Source organism: Aedes aegypti, chromosome 1, assembly GCF_002204515.2.
Source record: "Aedes aegypti strain LVP_AGWG chromosome 1, AaegL5.0 Primary Assembly, whole genome shotgun sequence".
Taxonomy (NCBI): domain Eukaryota; kingdom Metazoa; phylum Arthropoda; class Insecta; order Diptera; family Culicidae; genus Aedes; species Aedes aegypti.
In genome coordinates, this window is record NC_035107.1 from 40,785,927 (window position 1) to 40,796,346 (window position 10,420).

At 38.8% G+C, this 10,420-nt stretch overlaps 1 pseudogene across 1 annotated transcript; it reads left to right on the plus strand.

Annotated features, from left to right (window-relative positions):
- The first annotated feature begins 245 nt into the window (after nucleotides 1-245).
- Nucleotides 246-1,493, plus strand: LOC5567148 (annotated as a pseudogene). Its single transcript, XR_002498751.1, has one exon. The product of XR_002498751.1 is annotated as a cathepsin B (transcript).
- The last annotated feature ends 8,927 nt before the right edge of the window (nucleotides 1,494-10,420 follow it).

A 10,420-nucleotide genomic window follows, 5' to 3' on the forward strand; every position in this document is an offset into this window, starting at 1 on the left:
TGCTGAGCAGAATAAAGAATATAAAATTCATTCACAATCATGCAAACGCTTATTCGTCAAAACACTCCGTCCCCAAAGTGAACGGATGTTCATAGACAAAGCCACAACGAATCAGCGCAACACGATCAGCTGTTTCGATTCGATCTCTAATCAGGCCCTGCTGATAAGAGACCTGCGAGTTCAAAGCACTCCCTTCCATCTTTTACTTTCTTATAAATAAGCATCATCTCGTCAGCATCCCACAAGTTGCATTTCTCCCTCGTTTGAGGGTGCACAGCACAAATAACCCCCGTGGAGATGTTCCGTTTCGTGTTGGTACTGGCCTGCTGCCAGGCCGCATTGGCCCAAGGCTACGGCACTCCGTCCCCAAAGTTCTCATCGAAAAACTCTGCCCGCTACCCAGACAATCAGTACAACCAATACTCGGGTGAATATTCCGGTGCTCAATATCCAAGTGGACAGTACCCAGTGAACCGCAACCAGTCCTACTTTGGAGCCAGATTCCAGAACACCGCCTTGTTGGCATCCAAGTTCAGTCACTTGACGAGAACATGGAGAGCCGGCAGCAACCCGAAACCTCCGGCAGGATACCGATCGGGTGTCAACATGGCTGACCTGGAGCGCACTAAGCTGCCGCTGGGAATCATGGCTGACGTCGAAGATTTGGATCTTCCGGATACATTCGACGCTCGTGAAAAGTGGCCAGAGTGTCCAAGTCTAAGGGAAATCCGCGATCAAGGATGCTGCGGATCCTGCTGGGCCGTTTCGGCTGCCTCGGCCATGACCGACCGTTGGTGTGTTCGCTCCAAGGGTAAGGAGCAGTTCATTTTCGGATCTTTGGATCTGTTGTCTTGCTGTCACTCGTGTGGACAGGGTTGCCGTGGAGGTACTCTGGGTCCGGCCTGGCAGTTCTGGGTCGAGAAGGGTCTTTCTTCGGGAGGTCCGCTGAACTCGCGTCAGGGATGTCACCCATATCCGATTGGAGAATGCCGCATTCCCGGAGAGGATGAGGATACTCCTAAGTGTTCGAATAAATGCCGCTCCGGATACAACGTGACCGACGTCTGGCAGGATCGTCACTACGGACGAGTAGCTTACTCGCTTCCCAATGACGAGCGCAAGATCATGGAGGAGATCTTCATCAACGGACCAGTTCAGGCTGCTTTCCACACCTATTTGGATCTACACGCCTACAAGAGCGGAATCTATCGGCACGTGTGGGGACCGTTGTCTGGAGGACATGCCGTCAAGCTGCTCGGATGGGGCGTGGAGAACGGAGTCAAGTACTGGCTGGTGGCCAACTCGTGGGGTCGCGAGTGGGGAGAAAATGGATTCTTCAAGATTGTCCGCGGTGAGAACCACTGTGGTATCGAGGAGAACATCCACGCGGGTCTGCCCAACTTCCACCGACAGGGAGAGGCTGGCAAATACTTTGCTGCTGGGTATGGCTACAACTGAGAGATTCATGGATATTAAATGAACTATAAATCAGACTGCTTCAAGATGTATTGTGATCCGAAATCTAAACTCAAACGTTTGGTATATATAGGTAGTAAGCTAGATCCTATTCAATGCACTTTGATTCACTTCGCCAGGAGGCATTTTCCAAAGCTGCTAAGTTTATATTTGTCCCCATTATGCGTCGTAGGCTTCATATTGCAAAGTTTCAGACAATTCGGCTGAGTAAAACCCCCACGGCAAATTAGAAGTGCTCTAGTCGTTCTTCATCCTAATCTGATGGATTATTCCATACATCTGTAATCTTGGGGCAAATTAATCAGGCTATAATTGGCAAAGACCTGCCCTCAATCGTACCAGAAATGTTTGAAGAATTTTACTGCGTATTGTGGTGAGTAAATTTTAGGAAGTTTTAGGTCAACCGATAACTTCCAAAAATACAGTCCATAAGATCAACAAGATATACCAGTGTATTTACGGATTGTTATTATACTGAATAAATTGTGGAGTAAAAAGGACATTGCTCTTCATTCAAAGTTTTGCTTTTATGAATGCAATATTTTGTAGATCCTTCATTCCATATTCGTCGGATTTCTTGGAGGATCAAGTACGTACATATCATAAAAATACTCCGTTTACTCGGTAGCAGGATTCAGAGACTTTGTCATAATAAAAAATAACAATAATATACAACTGATAACGCTAGAAGATCTTTTGCCCTATATGTTACGAAGTCCTTGGAGGATCAAGAACATTCGTATAACTCAGAATAATATACCATTTCATTTGTATGAACAAAAAAGGACCGTGCAATATATTATTGATGGTCTTCGATAAAAGAGGTTACCAGTAATATTATTAAATTATTTATATTGAAAAGAAATGGTTCACGTTATTTTATATAAAAAAGGCAATTGCAGTCGCGTTTGGTGAATGAAATCAACGCAAATCTATTCAATGGAATTTTTACATAACAAAGGCAGCTTCATACCTTTTGAATCAAGCGACACGAAATAAGTGTGATTATATGTCGGATTTTGTCTACTGTGCAATAAAGTGAAATTGATTATCCTAGAATGATACCCTTCACTCTATCGTTTGCTTTACCTGTTTGGTGAAAAACTGAACTACACGTGTAGTCAACTCCAACAGGGTGGGTCTGTTGCAAAATTGCGGTTTTAATGAATATCTAATAATTTTTCATGATTCCGTCATCGTCACGCTTCCGTTAGCCGAAAACTGACGTCCCGATTGTGGTTTTGCGACGACATTTCCCAACGAATGTAAGGATTCGAAATTACATATGTTTATGGTCTATGCATATGACCAAACCAATTTCTGCATGTCTCTGGGGCAAAGTCGGAAGCGAAATATGGGCAGCGAGCGTCAAAATTACATACACGAACGAAGTCAGTGGGATTAAATCTTATGCACCAATAAAATTTTATTCTTCATCCACCCTCGCTCGCGGTTGGGTCGCCGTCGACACTCGGTTTGTCAGATTTTTCAGACCGGAGAGGGAAAACCTGAACTCGTAATGCCAACCCGTCATATGTGGATATGTGGATGCCAGTGGTCGTGATAGTGTGCAAAAATTTAATTAAGTTGACTATTGTACAGCTTTTTATAGGCGACAAACGTTTTGGCGGGCCAAACGAGGTCGTAAAAGTGGACGTGTGCTGCCATTCTGTGATTTAAAATTTGATGTCGAATGTCGAACAGGTTGATAAGAGGAGGGGTCTTCATGACAACTTGTAATAATTTTAAATAAATTCTGAATTGTGACAGAGATTGTCTTTTTTCATTCCGTTTCTGTTATATTCCAAAAACTTTTCATTCCTTTTCATTTCCAATGACCTTCAACTTACCATTTCTTAGTTGTTTTAATTGCCGTTCCTCCATTTTCGTTCTAGTATAAGTCCATTTTACTTTCATTGGCATTTCATTTCGCTTCCCCTCACAACCTTTTTCCTTGTATTGCCTTCCAATTGTCATACTATTACCATTTCATTGCCATTTAATTTCTATTCCATATTCGTTTCCTGTTCGCTTTGAATTAGTTTTAACTTTTTATTTCAAATATGCCTCCAATTTGCTACTACTTTGCATTCATTTGTTTATTAGTATTGCTCCCATTTCGCTTTGATTTTTTTATATTTCACTTTATTTTAAATCCCTTTCGTTTATATTCTGCTTTCATTTCGCTTCCATTCTGTTTATATTCCTCCCCATTTCACTTGCATTTCTTTCCTTTTTCATTTCCATTTTGTTTCCATTTCGTTCTCATTTTGATTCAATCTTAAAACAATTTTACTTCAGTTTCGATTAGAGTTTGATTTTGCTCCGATTTAGTTTAGATTCTGTCTCGATTTCGTATTACTTTCTGATTCATTTTAAGTTTTTCTTCATTCATTTCAGATTTTATTTCAATTCCATATCAATTTTACTTCCGTTTCGCCTTCATTTTGCTTCTCTTTTCGCTTTCTTGTGCTTCAATCATGCTTGTGCTTTTTCGCCTAATTGATGTAAAAGCCTTCATCTATATGACATTTCGCTTTAATACCGCTTCCATGTTGCTTCTGTTTCTCTCCCATTCAGTTTCAATTTTAAATAACTATATTTTAAATATATAATTTATCTTTTACGTTTTCATTTTTGCATACATTTCGCTTCCATTGTGTCTCCATCTTACTTCCTTTTTTCTTCTATTTTGCTTCCATTTCCAAATGCATTTCACAAACATTTTGGTTTCAGTTCTCTCACTTAAGTTTTACTAACAATTAGATTTGATTGAATCTCAATATCGCATCCATTCCGCTAAATTTTACTTCAAATTCACTTCGAAATTGATAAGATTTTACTTTTGTCTGGATTCGACGTTCTTTTGTCTGCTATTTGTTATTTTATTTTGCTTCGATATTGCTCCGGTTTTGCTTTCATTTTGCTTTCATTGCAGTTTTGTCATACTTGAATGTTGTTCTTGCTTTTCATTTCTTTTTATGATTGTTTTTTTTTTTCATTCACGTTTCGCTTCATTAAACTTCCATTTCGATATAGTTTCGGAATAGAAATGGAGTAGAAATAAATTGATTATATTTTTATTCCAATTTGCTTCCACTTCAAGTTCGATTTTACACCACTTCATGCTGCATCGACATAACATCGATACTGCATTGCATTCGCTTTCATCTCGCTTTAATTTATAAGTTTGTTGCAAATGACATCTGATGTCATAAACAGTAACATAGTTTGCAATAATTTTGTTAGTTTGTAACATCCTTGCAACACATTCTGTTATAATTTTGTTATTATTATAACAGGGTTTGTTATATTTTAGTTTAGTATGGTGCCAATTTTGTAAGAATTTTTGTTATTTTAACTACTAACGGTACATGTTTTACAACAACTGGTGATATAAAAAAATCATATCACGGGAACACATTCTGTTATAATCTTGTTTCTTCCTTCTGGTCGGGTACGCATCCCCCGTGCAAAAACAGAATCGGATGTATGTATTTTAAAGATTTGGTTTTGTTGCTGAAAAAAGTTAATTTATGTTTGTTATGTTATGTTATGATTTGTTATGTGGTCAAATTCATCAAGGCAATGCATGAACTCTCCTGAGAGCAGCGATGCCAACCTTCCAGATTTGAATATTCCAGATTTTCGAACAAACATCTGGAAGATACAGGTAAAATTTGAAATGAATTTGTAAGGTTTTGCAAATAATTTGTAAGGTTCACCATCCCTGCCTGAGAGAGTAAATCACCCAAGTAACCATAAGCAGTGATGCATTTAGAACTGAACGCGAGCCAAAAATGAACGAGAACGCAGTAAACATTGAACTCTCGAGCCAGAGCCTGTCGTTGCTCTTGAACGGCCCGTTCAGACGCAATGCATTACAACGGTAATCAAAGCATGGATTTAGGTTTATACCTGTAAAACATTTCTTAAATTGATGCTAAGTTCCATTCAATTATAATAAACATAGCATTTCTAGCTTTGAGTACCTTCAAAACAACTTTGGCACGTTCAGATGCCGTGAAATCGGTCAAATCCATCTGCGTTCAATTTTTTGCTCTCTAGTGTTCAAATTTTTGAACTGAACAATGAGCAAGCCTACTTGATCACTCCGTTCAAAAAATTGAACTGGAACGCGAACTGAACGCGTTCAAATGCATCACTGACCATAAGCACTAATAATAAGCCCTTAATCAGCATCGTAGATACGTACATACATTATAATAGCACCACAAATGCTTACACACCTTATAACAGCACTTCCGCTGCATAGAAACTCTATTACAGCATCATTAATGCTTCTAAGCTTGATGCATATAGGCATTAAATAAGCACTATATTGGCTTTATATTCGAATACAGGGCATGTTTAAATGCCATCCAATGTTTTGACAGATATACCACGTGCTTTGTGTTTGCATATAGTGGTAAGAGGGAGTCAAACATAAATCTTCTCACTACTACAATTGCAGGTTTTATGACGGGGAAAAGTGATGGTTTAAATTGGTCACTTTTCTTTCCAATACTATTCATCTTATGTGGCCGTAGGAGCAAAGGAGCAGGACAATAACTCAACAATACGAGTGTCACAGGTTCGAGACGCAAAATGAGGAATTTCATCAACATAAAACGAGGATCAAAATGTGACAATTGCAAGTCCTCAAAAGGATGAAAACTACCAAAACGAATATGTCTGATACGAAGAAGTACTATCTGTATCATTTTATTACATATTTGCATACTATCAGAGGTTTCCGTTTTCATTCATTCATTTATTTACCTCGTGTACCAGAATTGCAATTCCCCCGACAGGGTAAATCAATTTGCCCGAGAGGGTGAATCAATTCCCCCAAGAGGGAGTGCGAAGTGATGAATGAGGAGTGAAGAATGCGAAATCAGGAGTGAGAAATTCTAAGGAAGGAGTGTTGAGTGAGCAATAAGGAATAATGAGTAAGTAATAAAGAGTGAGGAATTGAAAGAGAGTAGTGATAAATGAGACGTATGAAATGAGGAGTTAGGAATAAGTTTAAGAAATGAGGAATTAGAAGAGAGGAATGAGGGATGAGAAGTAAGGAATGTGGAGTGAGTAGTGAGGAATGATGAGTGAGGAATAATAATAAGTGATAAGTGAAGAATGAGGAATGAGTAGTGAGGAAAGAGGAAAGAGGAATAAGGAGTTAAGAATGAGGGATGAGAAACGAGGAATAAGGAGTGAAAAGTGAGGAATGAGAAATGAGGAGTAAGGCATGAGGATTGAGAACTGTGGAATGAGAAGTGAGAAGTATTTGATGAGAAATGAGGAATGGAGAACGAGGCATGAAGAATGAGGAATGAGGAATCAAAGGTGAGAAATGAGCAATGAGGAGTGAGGAATAAGGAGTGAGAAGTGAGGAATGACGAGTGAGGGATGAGGATAGAGGAGTGAAGAGTGACGAATGAGAAATGAAGAATGAAGAGTAAGGAATGGGAAACGAGGAATGAGAACTGAGAAGTGAAAAGTGAGAAGTGAAGAATGAGGAATAAGGATTGATGAAGGAGGAGTAAATCATGAGAATTGAGGAGTGAGAAGTGAGGAGTGAGAAATGAGATGTAAGAATTGAAGAATGAGAGTAAGTCGGTAGTAAGGAGTAAGGAGTGAGCAATAAGGAATGATGAGTGAGAAATGAGGAGTAAGGAGTGAAAAATGAGTAATCAAGAGTGAGAAATGAAGAGTACGGAATGAGAAATGATGAATGATGAGGAAGGAATAAGAAAATAGGAGAGAGGAGTGAAGAGTGAGACGTAATAAATAAGGAGCGAGGAGTGAAGAATGGGGAATGTGAAGTGAAGAGTGAGGAATAAGGAATGACTATGGAATGGAAAATAAAGAATAAGGATTGAGATGCGAAAAGTGATGACTGAAGAATGAGGACTGAGAAAGGAGAAGTAAATTATGAGGAATAAGGAATGAGGAATGAGGAACGAGGAATGAGTAGTAAGAAATGAGGAATGGGAAATGAGATATAAGGATTGAGGAATGAGGAATGTGGGATGAGCCATGCGGAATGGGGAGTGAGGAATGAGGAATGAGAATAAGGAGTGAGTAATGAGGAGTGAGAAATAAGAAATGAGAAGTGAGAAGTGAGGAATGAAAATTTAGCAGTAAGGAGATAGGAATAAGGAATGGAAAGTAAAGAAGGGGAATGAGGAGCGAGAAGTGAAAAATAAGAAATGAGGAATGAGAAATGGAGAATGAGGAGTGAGGAATAGAGAATTAAAATTGAGAAATGCGAGATGAGAACTGACGAATAAGGAATGAAGTGTGAAAAATAAGGAGTGAGTAGTAAGAAATGAGAATTGAGGAGTTAATAATTAGGAGTATGGAGTGAAGAGTACGGAATGGTGAATGAAGAGTGAGGAATGTGGAATGAAGAGTAGAGTGAGGAGTGAGGAATGAAGAATGGGGAGTGAGGAGGGAGGAATGAGGAATGAGAAATGAGAAAAGAGAAGTGTGGAACGAGGAATGACGATGATGAGAAATGAGGAGTGAGGAAAGAGAAATGAGAAGTGAGGAATGGGGAAACGGGATTCAGTAAGAAATGAGGAGTGAGTAATAATAAATGGAGAATGACGAGTTAGGAATGAGGAATGATGATGATGATGATGATGATGATGATAATGATGATGATGGTGTAGCAATATTTTTGATCTAAATGTACGTTATTTTTAGTAAGAAAGGATTCAAGGACAACATGGAATGAATGGAAGATAATATGAATTTATGTTTTAATTGAAAGATAATAGAAGAAACAATCTTATAATTATAAGAGTGGACCAGGAGGAGGATGTAGGGATTAAGATGCATCATGGCATATAGTTCCAGTAAAAATGAAAAACTGAGCAATCGGGAAGAGACAAATAACATGCCAGTCTTGCAAAGTGCTGCGAGTGATGAGATTGTGCTGAAATTGCTCGTGGTACAATTCGACTGATCCACCTAATAGATTGGCTTGTACCGTTTCCTGCCTCCGAACACTAAAGTGACCATTTCCTTTTCATTGTGTTTCCTTTCTTATTGCATGAACATTCCATTTCACTGTAATTCATTTTCATTTTGCATCCATTTTGTTTATATGTCACTTCTATTTTCATTTCATTGCTTTCTCCGTTCCATTTTGTTCGAATTCGCTTCTTTTCTTCTTGTCTTCTTGTCTTCTTGTCTTCTTGTCTTCTTGTCTTCTTGTCTTCTTGTTTTTTTTTTGTCTTCTTGTATTCTCTCTTTATGTTTTTCAAACTGTTTTATTTGTTTTAGAATTTAAGCTCGTAAATTGTCGAGTCATATTTGAATCAACGTACTGTTAATACCTAATCCTAGTGAGACAGTTTTGCTTATCTGTCTCAAACCAATCTCGCACAAACGTCGTCTCCGGAGACTGTAGTGTTAAAAGATAATTAAGGCTCACTTGCACGTATGCAACAGTCAATATTTACCGACACGGTCTTTGTTCGCATTCGAACTGAAATGGGTCCTTTGCATAAACTAGTTCCCACTTCGGTTGCCTCAATTCGATGTTCAGCCTGGCCGGACGTTCCGGTAATTTTAGCAAAATCCTGAAACCGATTTTTGCACACACTCCCACCCATACTTCTTCGCACTCGAATTGGAGAATGACACCGTCCGTAACCGATGCAAATATAATCCCGAGCGCAAATATTTGTAACTTCAACTTGGGTTCTGGGCTCAGACACTTCATTCCAATGGCAGCCAATCCTAGGGATAATACAGTGAAAGAGATTAGGCACACTGCAGCATTGCTGATGGTGTCCGTTCATATCTACGGATTTGTATTTACTTTAGTAGACGGCGGTGACGACGACTGTGACGACTGGACTTTGCTTGACCAGGACCTTTTCATTAACGATTGGCCATACTCTTCTAGGCTGAATGACTGCGGCAAAAGATGGGAAAGGGTTCTTCCTAATGACAGAGACGAAATCCCAAGAGACGCACACAGTCAGTGATAATCACCGGACACACACCGGTTGATACAAAGGAACTCTATGTGAATGACCAATAGGGTCTACGTGTAGAATCCGTGTGAGAGGGGGATTAGTAGTAGAACTAGATGGACGAATGTGTGATTACGAGTGGCTGATTTGAAGAAAAAATAGATTTCTCGACGAGGAGTGTGTTTGATTAACTTTCCGAGTAAACATTCATATGTGCAAAATGTGACTTAACGAGGTTCGCCGGATGAGGGGAGGAAAGCTCTAAATTAGTATCCTATACTTTTTTTTGTTTCGTTGAAATCACTGAAAACTCCTTTTTAGTATGAACCTTATTCAATAACATTCGAGAGATTGCTGGTTACGGCCGTAGATTCGAAGTCCTGTTTTCAATACAGCTCTTAGATCAGTCGTTAGACTTATATATGAGTAGGACATACTCTATTGCCCTTGTTTATGTTTATATATATATATATATATATATATATATATATGGTGGCTTTTATCCAAAGGATTTCAATGATAACCTAAAAGCGTAATTAGAACCTAAACTAAGTTTATCATTATTGTGTGAGCCCACATGAGTATAAACCTTATTTACTTACCTTCAAGAGATTCGTAATTACAAGTCCTATAACTGAATTTTTGGGTGTTCCAGATAGTCGGCCGTTATATTCTAAACATAATTGATTATGTTTATTGGAGTCTAAATGTGTTTAGACCGGATAAATCCAAGCTCTTGATATTTAGCTTCTGTTATTCATAAATTTTGTTGAATCTGCCTTAAGCCTTTACGGGCAGCGACTTGAATCATCAAAGTCTTGACTTTTTTCTATTAGCAAAGCCTCCTATGTTCTTCCTTTTTTCAACTCATCTGAATACTCTATCCTTTTCAACATGAGCTTTATTCATTAATCTTAGAAAGTTTTCCGGTTACACCTGTAGATTCTCAGGCC